Raw genomic sequence first — 20861 nt, forward strand, 5'->3', positions numbered from 1 at the left:
AAAAAAATCCCCAATATTTGGTTTTAAAAAAGTATATGTATATATATTAGCAGTGTTTCATTTTCATCATAGAAAATGTAGATTTTAGGTTACTTTTTTTTAAATCCAAAATTGGGGATTTTTTTTTTTATTACAGAATACCAGGATCCTTGTTCTTAAGAAACCAAAACAAGAGGCAGGGTTCCCTATTATGTTGATAGTGCAGAATGACAGCCCCTTAAAGTTCTGCAGTAGGACTTTTATTTCTACTACTTTCTGAAAGAAAAAGAGGGTTGAAAGCCCATCTTTGATGATGGACATCCCAACACCTTCATCTGCTGTTTATACATTGAAAATGGAGGCTTTAGCTAAGCTGTGGGGAGTAGTAGATATGCTGGGGAGTAGGGCAAGGATTCAGAATGACCTAGACAAAATGGAGGATTGGGTCATGAGGTTCAACAGGACAAGTGCAAAGTCCTGTGCTCAGGACAGAACAATCCCATGAACCAGTATAGGCTTGGGGCTGACTGGATGGGCAGTAGCTCTGCAGAAAGAACCTGGAGGTGACAGTGGACAGTAAGCTGAATATGAGCCAACAGTGTGCTCTTGTTACCAAGAAGGCTAACTGCATACTGGGCTGCATCAGTAAGATTGTTGCCAGCAGGTCAAGGGAAGTGATTCTTTCCCTCTGTTCATCACTGGTGAGGTCACATCTGGACTACTGTGTTCAGTTTTGGGCCTCCCATTAAAGAAAGGATGTGGACAAATTGGAGAGAGTCCAGTGGAGGGCATTGAAAATGGTGAAGGGGCTGGGGTACATAATTTATGAGGACAGGCTGGGGGAACTGAGCTTATTTAGTCTAGAGAAGAGGAGACTGAAAGGGGATTTAATAGCAGCCTTCAACTATGTGAAGGGGTTTTAAAAGAGGATGGAGTTAGACTGTTCTCAGTAGTGGCAGATGACAGAACAAGGAACAACAGTCTCAAGTTGCAGCAAGGGAAGTTTATGTTAGATATTAGGAAGTTTTTTCTCACTAGGAGGGTAGTAAAACATTGGAACAGATTACTCAGAGAGGTAGTGGACTGTCTATCCTTGGAGGTTTTTGAGACCTGGCTAGACGAAGCCTTGCCTGGGATGATCTAGTTGGGAATGGTTCTGCTTTGTGCAGGGGGTTGGACTAGATGACCTCTTGAGATCCCAGCACTAATTTTTTATGATTCTATGATTTAGCCTTCCTTCTAAGGCAAGGTGACAGGCTCTGTGGATGGCAGGGTGGAGCAGTGGATGTGATCCATCTTGATTTCAGCAAGCCTTTTCATTTACACTAGTAAGCTAAGGAATTATAGACTAGATTAGTGGCTCCCAACCTCGGGGCACAACCCAAATCAGGGTCGCGGAGGGTTCACCCCTCATTCCGCACTTCCTGCCTGTGAAGCTCGCCTGGCACACGATCCACTCGGCTCTCGCTGCTGCTGCCCCCTGTGATCCTGGCCTGCCCGGGCTCTGCTGGTGCTGCCGGGCATGAGTGAGTCGACAGCAAGGGCGGGGGTTGCGACCCTGATTTAGGGTTGTAGCAAAGAAAGGTTGGGAGCCACTGAACTAGATGAAAACACTTTAAGGTGGACTCAAAACTGGTTGGATCATTATGCTCAATAAATAGTTATCAGTGGCTCAATGTCTGTTTGGGAGGAGGTATTAAGTAGGGCCCTTTAGGGGGGCGGTCTGTCTGGGGCCTGATATCTTCACTAACAGTTTGGAGGATGGGACTGAATGCATTCTTAGCAAATTTTCTGATGACTCAGTGGAGTTTCAGAAAATCTGGAGGGTAGGGCTAAGATTCAGAATGACTTTGGTTGATTAAATTGGAAAAAAGGGTTAAAAAATCTATCAGATGATATTCAACAAGAACAAATGCGAAGTCCTGCATTTGTGACAGAACACTCACATACACAGATACAGACTGGGGAAGGACTGGCTAGGCTGCAGTACTGCAGAAAAGGACCTTGAGGTCACAGTAGACCACAAGCTGAATATGACCAACAGGGTCCTCTTGTTGCAAAAAAGGTAATAGCATACTGGGTTGTATTAACAGGAATGTCACTTGCAAATCAAGTCTATTCAGCACTGGTGAGGTCACAGCTGGAGTACCGCATCCACTTTTGTGCTCCACACTTCAAGTAAGATATAGACAAATTAAAAAGAGTCCAATGGAGAGTAACAAAAATGATTAGAGGCCTGGGAAATATGACTTAAGAAGGAAGGTGGTGAGAACTAGGATTGTTTAGTTTGGAGAAGGGAAGACTGAGGGAGGATTTGATAACACTCATCAAGTACCTGCAGGTGGTTGTACGGAGGATGGAGATAGACTGTTCTCTATGGTGCAGAGGATAGGACAAGGAGCCATGTTATTAAATTGCAGCAAGAAAATTTAGGCTGGTGTTAGAACTTTCTCACTATGAGGGTGGTTAAGCACTGGAACAGGCTATCCTTAGAGGTTATGGAATTTCCATCTTTGAAAGTTTTAAGACATGATAGAGATTCCCTTGACTGGATAGTTTAGAGGGACAATCCTGCTTTGAGCAGGGGGTTGGATTAGATGGCCTCCTGACGTCCTTTCTAACCCTTTGTTAACTCCTGAGATCTACTAAAACAAAGGTTTAGAAAACTGTCTGAATAAAGTGATCTCAAGAGTTAACAAATGTTCACAATAATTTTGACTTCAAGCATAAAGCTCATATGACTACACTTAAATTTTAGATTGGCAAGACCTTACCTCCCAAAAAAGAGATTCCAGGCAATAAGAAAATTCATTAACAATTTCAGACCTACCCAGGAATATCAGTTCAAAATGTCTTAGATTTTAGGACTCATGCTTTCATGTATTTCTGTGATTAAAACATGCCAGATTTTACCTATACTTTGTACAAGATAGCTGAAATGAATGTGTTCACTTAGCAGATGCTGTATAAACAGAATGGTTATGGTATCACAAAAAGTCCTTTCCTAGGTAAACTGGTGGAAAAGATACTCCCCATCTCTCCCTACCAGGCAGGTAGGGCCTGGGATCCATTTAAGATTCTAATTTCTCTGGAAACATCCTAAAGCTCGGGACTGCCTGCTTGGAATACAAGGCATTCTTTGGGGGTCCCCAGTCCCAGTGCTAACAGACAGGGTAAGTTATGCATTCTGTCAGCAGGCATGAGAGTGAGATCATTCTCAGTGTGTCATGAAACCATATGCTTACATGGCCCACAAGTTAACCTATTTACAGAAGCCCAGAAAAAAAGAGTCAGACAGAAAGTGTGTATGTGGCGGAGGGAAGGGGCGGGCGCAAACCCAAACACCCTGATAAATGTCTTTCATATCCAGTGTATTCTGGAGTTAGTGTATGCCTTTTTGCTGATCCCCATGCAACCGTGGGGCCTGAGGAAACTGAGACAAGGCAAGATAAATAATTATGATAACCCCAGTGTGGACAAGGAAGTGTAGTTTTTTGCCTTTAATGAACCTGTCAAAGCAGCCACCATTAGTTTACTTGCTTACTTCAACAGTCTCCCATAATAGTGGTCAGATCATATATATATAGACCCTAATGTCATTACTTTTGACATCTAGGTGTTGCCTGCATGATCCCCTGAAAAAAAGTTGTTCAGCTGCCTATTTTAAAATCTAAATGGAAGAGGTTTTTTTTGCAGGGGATCTACCTTAACATAATTGCTTCCAACTGTATTGAACTATTTACTAACCCTAAAAAAGCTAGACTCTCCATCAGACCCATAAGAGTCCATCTATCAGCGATAATTTGTATAATATCCCCCATATAGGGCCGCTATTATGTTTCCCACTTTGTTCCCAAGATTTTTTAAGGGAACCCGTCTACCTAGCCATTTTATAGCTTATTATACTAATATTCTTGCACCTTCTGTTGTATGTTTGAGGATATTCCTATATCTTAAATTTAAGGAGCTATGTAGAATTTAATCTACATATTTACAAGATACTGATTTTCAGTGGTGACTACAAGGCCTGATTCTAGTATTCTGTGTTGAACTGTTCTGTGCTTATTAAGCAGAACTCTTATTATCTACCTCCAACCAATTAGACAACTGATTCCTAGCCACCAAGAATGGAACATTTAGATAAACATTGAAAAAAAAGAAAGATCAGTTACTTTACAGTAACTGTGGTTCTTCAAGATTTATGGGCTGCATGGATTCCATATCTACACTCCTTTCCCATGCTACTACAAGAGCTGTTCCTCTGGGAGTTTGTATTGGTGAATAAATTGAGGCATGGTTTGGCCTTTTTGGTCCTTTATAATCTTGGGTGGAGAGTTCTGTGGCATTTAAATTACAAGGATGGCCTTGATAGATACTCCTGGCCAAAAAAGCCCAACCTCATGAAAATGTGGCATATGCAGGATCCATGCAGGCAACACATCTTGAAGAACCAGTTTCACAGTTTCATAGTTAGTAGGGTCGGAAGGGACTTGAGCAGATCATCAAGTCTGACCCCCTGCCATGGCAGGAAAGAGTTACGATATTCTTTCTAGTGCTGGCTGTACTTTTAACCACTAAGCTGTGTGTATAACAGCTTTTTGTACTTTTTTGTTGTATCAAGTGTATTATGTATTATGAAGCTTTAATTTCAGATTCATTTAGTATCTGTACACATTGGGATAAATGTTAATGGGCACAATTTTCTCTTTTGTCTTTGGAAGTTACATTTATTAATTAGCTTGATAGCATTTTTGTTTCAGAAGTGAAAGGTTATAAGAGATTTCAAATTATCAATATAGTACTTTGTAATTATGAATTATGTAACTACATATTAAGAAATTGCAAAAAATACATTCAGGTTTTGTTATGTTCCCTTTTAGTGTTTTTATATTTTTGGTACTAAATCCCAGGTTTGGGATCTGCGTTCTTTTATGCAATGAACAAGTTGTGTCCCGTTTTGAAAAACATAGCAGAGACCTGCTGGAAAACAGGGTATATTTTACATGACTTGTAAATCTCCCAGCATGACTTCCATTTTGAATTTTTTTTAATGAAATGTTTGGGGTTTTTTAACAATTTTTATATTCAATGAAATTATGAAATTTCTATTCTTCATCCTCCAACTGGAATTACTTTTTCACAATATTGTAATTTCCTATGCAATAGAAATTCTGACTTTCAACCAGTTCTGCTCATGTCCTCTTAAAACAAAAACTTCAAGGAAGTGCTAGGAAATTAAAACTAACGAAAGCTGCCCTGGCAGACTTTCCTCAAGGTTTGGTTTGGGGAATGAAATAGGTGAGTGAGTCTGAACAGAATTATTCCTACTGTAGAAAAGAAAGCCAGTCTAGCCCTATACCCAGTTGGGCCCCAATATTCAAAGTCCTATTAACTGTCAAGTCACATGAAAAGTCCCAGACCTGCAAAGTTTATTTCCACAGGTCTGCAGTACAGAGGTGTAGAGGTGCTTGACTCTCCAGCATCCATGCAGAAAAGGTGCTGATCCCTCTATATATAGATCTAAGGGGAAAATTTCCCTTTATAATTATTTTATTATATTGTGAAGATTTACAACTTTTCTAATGTATGTTTCAAAGAAAATAAAATGTAAAATAACTTCAAAGTTACATGAGAAAGTAAAAATTCTGTTTTTCCATTAGCTGTTTTAATGCTTGCCCAGGTTCTCATCATTTCACGTCTCAATTACTACTAACTTATTAACAAATGTAGCCCTGCCCTACTCATATCTATCCAAAATACTACTGTAAAGGTCCATTTAACTAGTGTGTCACTTCAACCATTTTCTCTCCTACCTTACATTTCTCCACTAGCCCTTTTGTGTCACTTAATAAGCTACTTTTCTTCACTTTCAGGGCCTTTCACTTCTGTGGGCTATCCCATACTTCTCACCTGTCATTTAATATTAAGAGATTGACTTCCTCATCTAATTGGCCCATGATGCCTGCCTGCCTGCCTCAAATCACCAATTGTTAAGATTTTCAAAAAAGCTTATGTTTATTTTTATTTTTATACTGCCACTAATGTGAGAGGAGCTGTCTGTTAATATCAGCAAAGATACTTTCATTTTCTTGTTTACATGCTACCTTAACACTCTCCTTTGTCATGATCCCTACAAAAAAGCTTGACCATCAGTGGGGTTGGGCTACTGGTGTGCTGAGACTGTTTCATCTTCTGCTAACCCAATATCATCCCATTGTCTTTTTGTAGTTGCCTGTCTGTCTGTGTCTGTCTCTTGTCCTTTAAATTGTAAGTATTTTGAGCCATGATCTGTCTTTTTCCTTTTTCTTGATTCCACCCCAAGCACACTAAGTCTTGATCTAGAGTATAATAACAGTAAGAACAACAACAATAAGAATAAATTCTGAGCTCCAGGAAAATTCTGTGATTCTTACCCACATTGGTATAAAAACAGTCAGTCTATGTGGAGACTACTAGATTATGCCTACTTAAGCTCTGGGAGGCAATTCTTCTGCAAAGGTCAGAAGTCAAGATTCCCTCTTTAAGGGGAGTTGGAACTGTATCATCTTCCCTATCTTTTACCTCTTTTTCTGTTTTCAGCTGGTGCTTTTCATTCATCTTTTGAGCTCTAGTTCTTCCTGATTCTTTCAGAAACTTATTACTGACATTAAACCTTTGACCAGTTCTCTTTTTGATAAGTCCCTTTGATTTTAATCAATTCTCCCTGCCTCTTGATCTGATTCTTTCAGTCCTGAGTCCAAACAGGACAAAAAAATGAGTATTGAAAGCAATTCAGAAACACTGGTAAACAATTAGTTAGGAAAAGAGTTTTCTGTTATCTATAAAGACCTTGCTTAACACAGAACAAAGACCTTAGAACCTTGACAGGGTCTTCCTTCAAAAGGATGCTGCAAGTTAACAGATTCAGAAATATGCTTCCTATGAAAAAATACAACCTCAACCATCTGGCAACTTTTGCCAACTCATTATTCTCAAGCTATCATGCAGATACTGTTCTATGGGCAATATTATATGTATGATAGTTACAAACTTTCTTTTTGACAATTTGATTAACAAAAGGTAACAAGAGGTAGCCTTCTATATCAAATCATGTTCTACACCACCACCTGAATATGTTTGAGGTGGTATATTTAGAATGATGTAGCCATGGTGTTACCCAAAATATGCAAGGCAAGTATTTTTGTAAGCAGTATTTTTCATTGGCTCAACAGCATGATTGGAATAGACTTATATAGTTTGAATTAGACTTTTGAATGCAGTGTATTCTTCAAGTCTGAGGAAAAAGCAGGCACAGACAGGGCTAAAACATTCTGCAGGGTATAGTAATCTCAAAAACAGACTCTGTGAAAGACTGATATATTTCACACTCAATTTTACCCTATGTCTGCTTAGGAAAACCACAGAATTAGAGCCTTTTCCCCTTTTTTCCTACATTGGGATTTATACTTGTCAATGCATTTGGAAAAAAGAAACCAGCAGTTCACTAGAATTTACAAATATTTTTTCCCGCCCCTGTGTTCAGCTTTGTCTTTCTATAGCAGCAGTTGCTTGCATGCGCCATCTTAGTTGCAGTAGTTCCATTCATTGTCTCTGATCCAATTCCTTTTACATTCTTCATTGGATGCAACATATATTAAAGGCAAACTCAACATGACTCAACTGCTGACTTACCAAACACTGGCTCAACTGGGTAAAAACAGATGATCTCAAATGATTTCTCAAATGATTTTTGAAGATCCAGGGGAACATGGCCACCATCCACATTGCCTTAAATTAACAAGAAATTAGAGCTTTTCTGCTCTGAGCATGGAAAGCAGATATAGTCTCATATTTATGGTATGACATGAAGAAATTTAGAGATGTTTCTTCATTCATCCTGGGTACTTCTAACTGCATTGAACATACTGATATGTCACCACCTGAACAAGTTCAAGATTGTAATGTGGAACCTCCTTCAGTTGAGCTGTTTTGGACTAGTGAATGTCTCTCTCTGATCTAGAAATTAATGTACGTACAGAAACTATAGTTGACTTTAAATGCTTTTTATGAATGATGTCTTTGTTGAAACTGGTGAAGTTTCAGTGAATTACTTCCTTAACTTTTATCTGTCCAGGGATGGTTCCAGAGGGGTGTGGAGTGCTGCAGTCGCATCCACCTTTGAACTCCACTCAGAGTTTAAAACCAACTGCCTTACAGCAACAGGAAAATTTCTATTTAGGCAGCAGAGAGAAATAATTGACTGCATGGCTCATTATAATTTACTGGATTCCTCTTAAACTTTTACAAACCTCTTTCCTTTTCAATGGTCCTGGTGTTCCACTAATCAAGCTATCTTTTCTTCTTCAATACTGCTCTGTCAGCTGCTCCTGGTAATATTAGCATCTTATACTTAACAGTGTTGCAGACTGTTTTAAGCTCTAGCTAAAAGCATTAATTCAGGTATGGAAATGTTAACTCAGGTGAATATTAACTCAGGTGTGGAAATGACTTTCAGTGAAGTACTGGGTGCACTGGCAAGATGCTCAGGGAGGCTAGATTTTGTTTTATGAATCTTAAAAAGTGATGTATTTTTAACTCTAATGACTACAGAACTAATGAAACAGTGTTGTTTGATTATATTTGTCTAGTTCATTATTTTTAATACCTAATAGCAAATTAATGCACATTCCAACAAAGTTGTATTTATTTTTGCTTCGATTTTAAAAGGAATAATATAGCCCTAGGCCCCCAGCATAGTAAAGCATCTCATTTCTTCTTAACTGGAGAAGAATATGTGTTGTGTAATATAGGATGATGTACTACATTATCTGCATCTCCCTTTTCAAGATCCTAGATCCACTCATGTGGATATCAAAAAGATATTGCAATAATCATCTCTGTGTACAGGTGCCAACTCTTTGGCCTTGTGGACACACCAGCAGCAAAAACAGTGTAGTAATTTACACTAGGATCTTAAGATTAAGAACATAAAGAAATCCTGTACTGGGTCAGAACAATGGTTCCATCTAGCCCAGTACTATGTATGCAACAGTGGCAGGAATGGATACTTTAGATGGAAAACATATGAACAGGATATATCTAGAGTGATCTAGAGTGACCTATTCATTACTGTCCCTGGCACCCCCAAGCATTGGTTGTAGATGCATCCCCATCGGTTCAGAGGGTTCCGAATCAATTCGGAGAGATTAAAGGGTCCTCTGATTCAATTTGAATTTGGAGATTTGGCCACCGAATTGGACTGAATCTTTGCCTAATTGAATCAGGTACTGAAGCTTAGCACAACCCTAATAAGCATGACACCAGTAGTTTGTGTTATGTTGAAATCTCATAATGAGGGTGTCTCAACAGCACTGCATAAATTGGAAATTAGTTCTAGTGTAAGTCCAGGGATACTTCAGAAGTGACATTGGTGAGCACCTCTAAAATACTGAGGAAGGTGATCCCATTTTACATTCAGTGATGTTTCAGTGTAAATTAGAGCTTCATTAGAACTTATGTACTTCTCAGGAATCTGGGTGGTGAAGGGATGATGATGAGAATCATCATATATGCAATTTTAATATAGCACTTTTCATCCATAGATCTCTCAAAGTTCTGTTAGAAACCTTGAGTGAGAGTTTGTGCTGTTCCTCTAAAACACTCAACTGAAAACTCATGGTCCAGGTAGAACTGGGGTTAAGGTAAATTTAAGCTATCTTTGCACCTTCTCAGATGTGGCCTGCTTCATAGCCCTTGCCAAAATTTAGACAGCTTTGGGAACCTAAGTTATGCTATTTTTCTTGGACTGTTGGGCTGGTCCACAGTGTTCCCCAGAATCCCTGCAGTGATATGTGTTGCATCTCTCTCTCTCTCATCCTCAGGGACTCTCCCAACTTCAGTTCTTTATTACAGTCTTCCTCAGTTCCTTCACTAAGACAGTCTTAACTTGGCCAGGTATGAGGTTTTTTAGAGCTTCTTTAAACTGAACTGGCCCTTTTATCTGACACAGAGGAGCACAGGTGAGGATCGCACTCACTGTAACTTTCAAAACTTCTTGCTGGAGAGCCCCTTTCACAAAGAGAGATTTGACTGTAGAACTTCCCAGCTGAACTAGCTTTGGGACATTCAGTGAATGTGGTTAACTCATGATTTTTATGTTATAAGAAGACAAATGACCAGGCAAACAAATGCTCCTAACTATAGAAGTCTTGAGATATCTTAGACTTTCTATGACCCTAATCACTATACTAGCTGACATCTCACAAACTTTTAAAATGTTTTCCTCGAAAATGTTAATTATCCTCATTTTATATTTTTGGAAACCAAGATAGAAAGCAATTTAGTATTTTTTACCAAAAGCCACACATGAAAGTCTGGAAGGTGGATCAGGTCTCAGCTTCCATCTATCTCACCATTCCCCCATCTAGACATTGATGTAATATCACCAAGAGAGTTCGAAATGTCAGTTGGATCAGTAACTAAGTTTTTAAAGGATCCCAGTCAATGGGGCTTAAAAGTTAATGATTACATTCCTAATGTGTTAATTAACACTGTTTATTTAAGGATATTTAGCAAAATATACTAAAACTACTTGATTTTTGTATATTGGCAGGTCACCATTTTCTATAGTGCCGAGCTACCATAATTTAATGCTTTTTATGGCCCACTTAAGCATGAAGCATCCAAATTCTGTCTAAGGTAAGTTAATTTACATTTGTAACTGTGTACGTCCCTAAAAATGTCACAGATTTATAAGGAAAGTACTGCATATGTTACTGTCTTTTAAGATCCTCAGTGCACAGGAGTGTGTATATCACATCAGATTTTAAAGTACAGCATACACCAGTGATTCTCCACCAGAGTGACATGGCACATAATTTTAAAAAGGAATCCATAGTATCAGACCATTCTGACCTTATATAGTCTTTCTGAGTTGTCTGCAACAGAAGAATTGCTCTATTATTTCTCTGTAGTAAAAAAAAAGGAAGTGAAAGCAAAGAGCTGGGATTTTCCATGGGGTGCTTTGAGTCTTGCAAGCGGGTGCTTGGAGTCAAAAAACCTCTGAGAACCAGTGGCATACACCTTTTTTTAGTGTGTTAAGCAATAGGGAATATAGTCCCTTTTTTCTTTTTTTGTTTCAAGGGCAATTCAGACTGCTGAGTGCACAATTATAGTTATTGTACCTGTTCTTATAAAAATGAATCCTTTTGCTCTGCTCTTCACACACCCTTATTTCATTTGTAGACATAAAGCCAAGTTAAATCTAGTCTGTATTAATAGGAACTATATATACCTACAGTGTTAAAATGAGCTTTCCCCTCATTTCCATATTCCCTTGTTGATATTTGAGTCATTTGCTCTAATGCTTGTAAGGAAAAATAATCTGTAGGAGTTACAGAACTCAAATAACGGCAGTCATTTTTATCTTTTTCTTTTGGGCTCTTTAGCTGTATTTTCCTACAGATTAGAATTATAAAACCAAGATGGGGTAAAGTCCAAACTGAAAAAAGGATTATATTATAAATTCAGTAATTTAAAAATAAACTTCTCAGAATTGTCAGTTAAAATGTATTACTAAATGAAGTATTGGTCTCATGCAAATAGTTTAATTGATTTTAATGAGACCTCTTTTGTAAATACGGGTTTGTAAGTAGGACCCAAAGGTTTCCAATATTAATATTTAGTCAATAGTTGTAATAGCCAAACAAGAGAATCTCATCTAATGGAGAGTTTGTGAAATTAATACTTCTAATAAACAAAAGTTGTTCACATACATGGAACATCCAAGAAATGGGAAAAGTAAAAGTTAAGATTCAATAAAAAACAGAGGGGTAGAAATGAAATTATTATTAATAATTATATAATTTGTCATTAAAACTAATATGCCTTAGTGTTTCTGCATGTATATTAATGTTGTGCTTTCCTACAAAGTTAAAAATGAATAGTATTCATGTATGAACCTTTAGAAATTTCCCAGTTCGTACTCACTTTTTATAAAAACAAATATGTATAATTGCCAAAATGGAATGGCTTCTCTGTAGCCTGTGTTAAGTCCATATTTTTGCTTTGTAAATGTCTATTATTAAGTACCCTGCAAAGGTAATATCATGTATTATAAACAAATAGAGTAGAAAAGCTTTATGGAAAGCAATTTTATATATGTATATGTATATGTATATGTATAGCAGTTATCATTGAAAAGTTAATACCTTGACAGATGCTTGTTTTATTCTCAGATTCTAGTCCACCTATTAGGTGCAATTTTGTTCTACCCTATTCAAGTCCTAAAAATCTAGTAATAGGTCTGCTTTTATAATACACCATCATCTTACCCTTAAGACAGAGTCTCAGAAAAGTAGCAAAGGAGAAAGAGGACCTACTCATCTTTTGCATTAACTGTTTTTCAGGGACCTAGGCAGGGTAGAATAGAATTGCACTTAGACATCTAAGTCCACTTATGCACCTAATAGAGTAGAATCTGGCCCATAGTACAATACATGTGAGTGTGTTATGGAGTATTAATACAGGACTTAAACATTTTACTAGACACTTTTGTTCAATACTAATTAGAGAACTAAATACATGAGCAAGAAATTTGCCATTCTGCTATTTTTAGATGCTAGAATGGAGAGGGTGTGCAAAGATTTCTACATGGATACTTTAGATCAGATCCTGTGACATGGATGCTACAAGTGGCATGGGCAGCATCTGTGTGTGGCACATGACAGATTGGGGAAGAAGTAAGGAGTACAGTGGCTGACAGGGCAGGAAGTAGTAAGCAAAGGAGAAGACTGGGTAGGGAACACAGGGAAGGAAGCAGGAAGCAAAGCAACAGATATTAAATTGACATGATTTTTAGCAATTTCACAGCTGGCCACAGGTCAATAAGCAGTATCCAACTTTTCAGAATCTTATTCATTTCACTTTACTATTATTGAGCGCAATAGAATTGGGAATCATCTGTGCACAAAACTGGGAAGACAATTCAGCACCAGTAAATGTCCCACATATGAAGTAATGATAATCTTCAAAATCAAAAGCATAGAAATGTACTTTATTTAAAAATTAAAAATACAGATATTCAGAGAGTGTGCACATTCTTATTTGCTGAATACTAATGCCTTCACCTGAGGCACGTTCTCCAAAAAATACCTTACTCTCAGTTGGGAAGTTGTAGAGCAGATTTTCCAAGCACTGTATTACTAGCATAATAAACTAGAATTTTCTTTCACTAAACAAGTCACATGCAAAAATAATTTGATTCATGTTTTAATATTTAGGGAGATTCTGTCTTATTTCAAATACCAAAATCTCATTGATTTGCACAACATTTAGTATATCTATATCTAGAATTAAAGATATATTCAGCACTTTAAAGAGTTTTACATGTCAGCTGCCCCAGATAATACTTAAGGGGCATCCAATTCATAATTAAATTTAATAAAACATTTTCCCCTGCTTTAGGTGCTCTGAATTTGGAGTGATTTACTCTCAGCTACTATTGTGCTACAGCTATCAATATGCCCTACTAGAACCTGGAGCTAACGCACAAGGGCTTTCATTATGTGTCATGAGTTTGCAAAGAAAATTTGAGAGAATGGGGGTGGGGAAGCCAGGTTGTTAAATAATTTTTTTCTGCCATTTAATGATATAATTTTCACTGGAATTACAGTAGCTGTAACATCATAGTTGACCATTGGCACAAATTCTGGAAGTCTGAAACAGGCAAGGGATTAGGAGGTTACCAGTAATTTAAAATTACTCATCAGATGAATGCTCCACTTATCCTTATATACCTGGGGTAATCAGAAAAAAGTACATTTAACTCTTTTAAATACTGGGTTTATTGTTTTTAGCAAGCAACAGAATAATTCCTGATCTATCATGAATTATGAGCATTTTAAGTGCAATATAAAGGTTACTAATAATTATACACTATACCATATGTGTGCAAACACAGTTTTGAATCTCACAATGGATTAATACAGCTTAGCTTTCTTTTATTTGTTCCCTATAGGGGCTAGTTCTAAATTTCAGTATTTTTTGACATTTAAAACAAATGGGACTATAAATGTGAGCAAGGAGAGGTATGTGTAATACAGAGAGTGTGCACATATTTTATTTAGTGAACACTAATACCTTCACCCAGGCTATTTGGTTTTGACATTTGTTTATTTTTTTGGGGAGAATAACAGATCTGCAGAACAACATAATATCAAACCAAAGGCCAGAGTTTCAGAGCAGACTGGATTTCAGGTAAACAGAGACTGAGTGACAGTGGTGGCCAGCTTCTTGGTTTAGCTTTTAAAGAACCCTGTCCTCCTAATTCATTAAGTACCTAATTCATTAACCTTCTTCTTGTTTCCATAAATTTACTATTGTGTAGCTCATTTTACACTGATGCTATTCACAATTCACACTACTTACAAAGATAGACTGAACTGTTCTAGGCCTAGATTATCTGCTGGGCCAGAGCTCTGTGAAGTACCACAGATTTTGGGAGTCATTAGGGCAGGGGTTGTACTTGTCTCATTATACAGCTGAGAGCACCCAAACTAGCACTGATCCTCAACAGACCAGATATCTGGACTGCAGTGCTGTGCAAGCATACCTACTTTCTGTCTCCTGTGCCAGAGCTGGTGAGGATTGCATTGTTAAAAAGCAAGCTATGTCATCTCTGCCTTCAGGGACTCCCTTGCATCTGGGGAATCCTCAGTGAGAAACAGCAGGGGTTGTTTTCATCTCCTTTGTGTCCTAATTCCCATCTATTTGTACCAAATCAGCAACTATGAACTATTTGGAAGAATGCACATTAGATCACTTAGGAAGACCCATTCCCAAGCAAACAGCAATAATTTACCCAATTTGGTGTAGATGCTAAAAATGCATTTACTTGATTAATAGGGATAATGCAATACCACTGACAGAATGTGACAACTGTTCTTATAGTTTGAAAAGCCATATGTACTTCAGTTTTATACTAGTGGAATAAAACATTTTGAGAACAATGAGGCATATAAAACTTTGACCTTATTAAAAATATCTAGAACGTAGTGCCCTAAAACTAGAAATGCTCATTTTCTTTAAAGGAAATAGAGCAAAGATACAACATAACAGACAAAGCTAACAGGACAAAGGAGATACTATTGACTCATTCCAGACTGCCGACTTAGCAGCTTAACTTTGGTTCCTTTTAACTTTTGTAACAGTAGGGAGCTCAAAGCTTTGCAGTCTTTTCTGCACAAATAGAAACACCCAAACTTCAAAAAGTAATACACTTCGAAGAAACTAAAACCATCAACAAGTTAAAAACCATGTGTGCTACTAAACTAAAGTCCATACTACTTAAATTTTGCATTGGGAAAGTGCTTGTATTTTAGGTTACTACGTTACTTCAAAATGTTGTTTTCCCTATTAACATCATTCAGTCTGTAAAACACTTTTTGTTGTTTTTAGTGTGATATGGATTTATTGACTTTGCAGTGGGTAAGTACTACTTCAATATTTTGACAAATTGTGTAAATAAAAAATTGTCTTATATGTCATAGGTACACACTGCAATATTTTGCTAGTCTTATAATGTTAAAATGATAAAACTGCAGGATATGCTATAAGAATTTTATATTTTGGATTATTTCAGTGCTTTTTCTATTATTTCTGAAGTGTTTGGTTTATTTGCTAATTGAACTTTGGAATGATTGGCTTTTTTGTCATTTGTTAAAGATCTACTGTGACTGGCCAGTAAAATGTGTCATTACACCTCTGTTTCTGTCATTTCTATAAAAAAGACTATCAAATGCACATTTCACTGAATTAATCTGTGCTACAGTGGTACCTTGTATGCTAGTTTATCCCTAATTGGATATAAAATATTTGAAAGAGCAGTTTAAGCATTGTGTGCCTGCAAATCAAATTTAAATCTCCTAAGAGAAATTGCATCTTGAACATATAATATTTGTGTAAAATGGCCATGCATTACATAAGCCACCCAACGTGGCATTTTCTGTAATACCAAGTTAAACATGTCAAATATTAGAAATGTAGTTGTAGTAGGAAGGAATCTGGAGCAAGCATTTATTTACCGTCTCAAATCTGGAAGCAGAAGAATGGATTTTGCATGTGTTTCTAAATGCTAAACTGCTTTAATACACTTTGATGAGCTTTTGAAACACTGCACTTATGTTTCACAGCTCCCCAAACATTACCAAGAGACAGACATGTTGTGAATAAGGGACTAGCTATCACTCTTCAGGTCTGTGTGCAGCCTGGCTGGCCAGGGTTTGTTTTGTTGTTTTGTTTTGTTTTTGTTAGAGGTAGGCGAAGCAGAGAGGACAGGCTCTATCTGAAACTGGGTCCTTTAGAACCCAGCGTTAGAAAAATGAGGGGAAACAGGGCCAGCGGAGAGCTCTCCATTTCTCGGAGTGCAGAGAGGCTGGTGCGTGTGACTGTCAAAAGTTTGCTTCGGGATCTGCGAGCCGAGCCCCACCCGCACTAACACCAAACAAGTAGGCATTGTGCAGCGCTGGCCCCAGAGCGCCGGGCGCTGCCGGCGCGGAGATCAGGGCAGGTTTGAGGAGAGGCATGCAAGGAGGAGAGTCCGGCCGTCTGCCTTGTGTCCCCTGGCCAGCCGGGCTGGGGGCTCCCTAGTGGAAACAGCTAGCTGGTGGTAGTGGTGCAGGAGGAGGTCAGTTGGGTCAGGAGTCGCAGAGCCTGCAGCCAGGCCTCGGGCTGTCCCTTGCCTCGCTCTTGCTCTAGGCTGGCTCTGGTGCCTGGCCCTTCACCAGCCAAATTAAACCGCGGCTGCCTCCCGGCCAGCGGTTCACACAATGGGAGGAGGCCCCTGCTCAGCGGGGCTGGGCAGAGGCTCCCTCCCCCGGGCTGCCCAGTGGGAATCGCCGGGCACCGTCCTGCCCAGCCAGCGGTTGGCGCGCCCTGACAAGCCTGAGCCCTCGTCTCGCTGCCGAGCTGCTTCCTCCAGCTCAGGGGCAGAGAGAAAGGTGGGAGGGAGGCGGCGGAAGGGCCGCCCGCCGTTGTCAGGGTGGCGGTGACTTCATTCTTTTCTTAATATAGAGTCGGTTGTCAGGCTCCGGGCCGAGCCGGCTGGCGGGGTTGGCTGTCAATAACATGACGTCACAATACGCCTGTGTGAGCACTGTAAACACTAGGCTTTGGTCAGTCAAAGAGAGTGTGTGTGTGTGTGTGTGTGTGTGTGCGCGCGTGCGTGCGTGCGTGCGTGTGTGTGTGCGTGCGCGCGCGCCCGAGGCTGCCCGTCTCCTGATCCGTGCGCCTGGGTCCCAGCGGGGGTCCGCCGCCCCCTCCCCTCCCCTGCCTTCCCCTTCCCCTCCCCGCTCTGTGCGTGCAGTGTCATGTCTCCATGAGCCCTTACCGTGGTTGCGCTCGAAAGGTAACATCACTGGAGAGGGGGATGATGTAATTCTCTCTCTGGCCAGTGACTGCCTTTGCATGCACCGATCTCCCGGTTACTGGAAGGGGGCATAATATCAGCCCCGCATTCGCCGCCCCTGTCGCACGGCGCAGCTTGGGGGAGGGCAGTCTCAATCGTCCGCCCCTCCCGTCCCCCCCACCCCCTGCCTGTTAATCCGGAGCGATTATGCCGAGGTGGAGGCTTCTCTCTGTCTCCAGCTCTGGCAGGAGATTGGGTAGAGTCCAATCCGGTGCGTGTGTGCAGTAAACACACCGCCGAGCCCTGGCGGTAAACAAGTCTCCTAAAGCCTTCCCAGCACAGCAACTTGCTGCAGGCAGCTCCCCCAGCGCACAGGCACTTCCCCTCTAACAAAAGCCCGTTGAATATTGGAGAGTGCGTCAGCTTTTGTTCCGCAAGCGGCAGCACCTCTCCTTGATACTCCAACCCATTTCGGCGTGTGGCGATTGAGCCCCGGCTCAGCCCCGCTGCCCCCGCGCGCGGCCCGGTACACACTCACATGCCCCTCCAGCGCCGTGCCACGGACCCCGCTGGCAAAGCTCCTTGACAATCCCAGCGGCTCTTTATTTCCTCGGGGGGCCCTGCCTTCGCAACGGAGCAGGTAGAAGCCTCCCTTCCCCAGATAAAAAAGAAATAATCTGAATGGCACTTACTGTCAGCAGAGGAGGGGAAAAAAATAAATAAAACCCCCTTCGCAGTGGAAGGCAAAAGAGCCACTCGCAGGACGCTGCCAGCGGTAGGAGAGAGCACAGGAAAAAAAAAGCTTCCCTTTGCGAGATCGGCCCCAGATTCGTCTTTCGAAGCGGAAAAAAATCGATACAAATAACAAGCCCCCTGTTGCCTTTTTTTTGTGCAGTTTCAGCAAAGCTGCGAGGAAGTTGGTCCTTTTGTTCCACTATTTATAGATTGCGTCAACATTGCGAAAAGGAGAAGGCGGAGCAGTGGCCCTTACTCCTCCGAGGCAGCGAGCGAGCGAGCAGCCCAGCACACACACGCGACCTTAAGTACACAACACAGCAACCTCCTCCTCCTCCGCCACCCCATTGAGGAGCGCCGGAGATCGGATTCAATCACGTGTCCGGGGAGAACCAGCCTGCCCAGTGCCTGCAGAGCGCTGCCTTGCCATGCACGGTGGCGGCAGAGAGGAGCTGTTCTCCCGCGCGCAGAGGCCGGGGCTCGCTTCCAGCTTGCGCGCTCCCCCCGCAGGGAAAGTGGCTCTGTCGGGGAGCCTACCCCCCCCGCGGGCGGTCACAAGTGCCCGTGGCAATGCCCGCTGCCGTGCAGTGCTCCCCTCCATCGCCTCGCCTGCTCAGATCTGCGAATGCACATATTGCCAAGCTCGGAGGCGGTAGAGAGCGAGCTCGTTACAGCCCTGCCCTTGCAAAGTCTCTAGCAGAGGAAGGGCCGGGGGGGGAAGAGGGAGGGAGCAGCTTTGCTACGGGGCAGACCCAAGGCTCTTTCTCCTCTCTGCAGGTGCACAGGGACTCTGGGGCAGGTCCCTTCCCTTGCTGGCTCCTAGGGGGCGAGGACAGGTGATGGAGGGGTTAATGGGAATGTGCTTACCCCGAAAAAATGTGTAGCCCTTGCAGGAAAAGCTGGTCGTGAAGTTCTAAGGCTCCTCCGCCATCCAAGAAGTGAAACTGCACTTTTCTGGCCTAAGGCCAGGGGCTCTGAACTGCGTGTAAACAAAGAGCCCTGCAAGCCCGAGCCGAGGGCCTGCTCGCGCCCGGCTGCCGGAGCCTAGTCCCTAGGGCCGACCGCATACTCCGCTCCCGGAGCCGGCCGGCCTCTCTGCTCCGCACCGGTTCACCAGGGCTTGCCACGCGCCAGCTCTCCAGGGACACAGCCTCGTCCACCGCCGGATCGACGTCGTTCGCAGGCTCGAAGCGGAGGCGGCTTTGGAGAGTTTCTGGGCTCGCGATCGCCCGTCCAGGAGGCGCCGAGCTCTCGTGGCTCCGCTTGCCCGCGGGTGTGTGAGCTGTGCCGAGGGAAGCCGGGCACCGGACTCGTCTCAACCTGCCTCGGCTCCCACCTCGGGTCTGCGAGGGACTGCCGCTGCCTCCGGATTACCTATGTGGAGCCGCCGCGAGCCTCCTGCAGGACTGTCCGCTCCGGGAGAGGACTCTTTCTTTGCTCTCGCTGCAAGCTGATCTCGAGGCGGCCTTGGTGCGAGCAGCCTCGAAGGCGAGAAGCGAGACGGAGCTCGCTGCCTTGCTTGCTCTCAGCAGAGGTGCGGAGCGGCGGTGCAGCGGGGAAGTGTTTCCCCTCACTGTCATGCACTAGGTGGGCGGCTGAGTTCTTCCCCGGTGCTGCTGTTACTTGCAACGGGTTTCTTTCCTAGTATTCTTTCCTTAAGGAAAAAAATGTCCCGATTCCCTTGGAAATCTCCCCCTTGCCGGGCGCGGAGCGGCCGAGGGAATCCACTGCGGCTCCCAGGTAAGGAGCTCCAGAAGAGGGCACAGCACCCCCGGGGCACTGCTCATTCTTTCCCCTTTCACTGTGCCCCGAGGCTGCTGCCTTTGATTGCTGCTCCTTACCCCCTTCGCGCTTCGAGCCCCATCTCCTTCCCCATCTCCGCTCTTTCGGCAGCATCTGCTTATTTGCTCACCCTCGCTGAACTTTTCATTGGCACTAGGACCCATTGTTGGTGTTATTATTATTATTAGTAGTAGTAGTTGCATTGCTGGGTTATGGTTTAAAAAAGTAAAATAACGAAAACAAGCCAGTCTGAGCGCAGACAACACTCAGTGTTACTCAACAGGTTTCGGGAGCTCAAGTGAAAGCGGCTTCCAAAGGTGATCTCTGTCCGGCTTTCTGGCTAGCAGATATGATTGATTCGTCTCACGAAACCTTCCCTGTTGCTGCTAAAGAAGAAAACCCAAGAACACGGATGAATAAGTTTTCCGGGGGAGAGTTCACAACGGGCTGGACGGAAGCTAGACCTTTCACTTACTTTTTCCCTTGAAAACCCAGGAAATTAAACGACTGCGATGCACTGGTGCAAACTGTTCAAATACGCTTTTCGGACAAATGTGTCGTTACGATGGACATGGGCAAAGGAGGAGAAAAGCAAGGAGGCTGAACGAGTGAGTAGAAAAAAAAGAATAGAAAAGCTGACATGCAGACTCCAAAAACTGCCTGTTTAGCCGCAGTGTCATTTCTGAAACTGGGCTGGACCTGCAGCACAAAGCCCCGGCGTTTACAGCTGCTGCTGCAGCCCTTTGGTAGCCTCCAAAGAAAAGCTGAATTATTGCAGCTGTAGGTAACTTTAGGAAACTCGTTGTGACCTACATTGCTTTTCTGAGTCAGCAATGAGCAGCCATAGCAGAGTCACACGCAAACTTGTCCCCCCCCCTCCAATTCTGACGGTGAACTACGGATCTTTTAGGGTGGAGCCGTCTTTGCGACCGTTTGCTCCGAGCACTACATGCCATAGTTGCTACTCCCCTGTTCACAAATA

General features: G+C 42.1%; 1 long non-coding RNA gene across 1 annotated transcript in view; it reads right to left on the reverse strand.

Moving 5' to 3' along the window:
- LOC149875029 (uncharacterized) overlaps positions 1-18879 on the reverse strand; it is a 54955-nt gene extending 36076 nt beyond the window's left edge. The window contains exon 1 of the long non-coding RNA XR_016439037.1: positions 18055-18879. This is a non-coding gene — a long non-coding RNA (uncharacterized LOC149875029). The remainder of the gene's footprint in view (positions 1-18054) is intronic.
- Between the last annotated feature and the right edge of the window lie 1982 nt (positions 18880-20861).

Source organism: Crocodylus siamensis, chromosome 1 (genome assembly GCF_052110815.1).
Source record: "Crocodylus siamensis isolate JL-2025a chromosome 1, ASM5211081v1, whole genome shotgun sequence".
Taxonomy (NCBI): domain Eukaryota; kingdom Metazoa; phylum Chordata; order Crocodylia; family Crocodylidae; genus Crocodylus; species Crocodylus siamensis.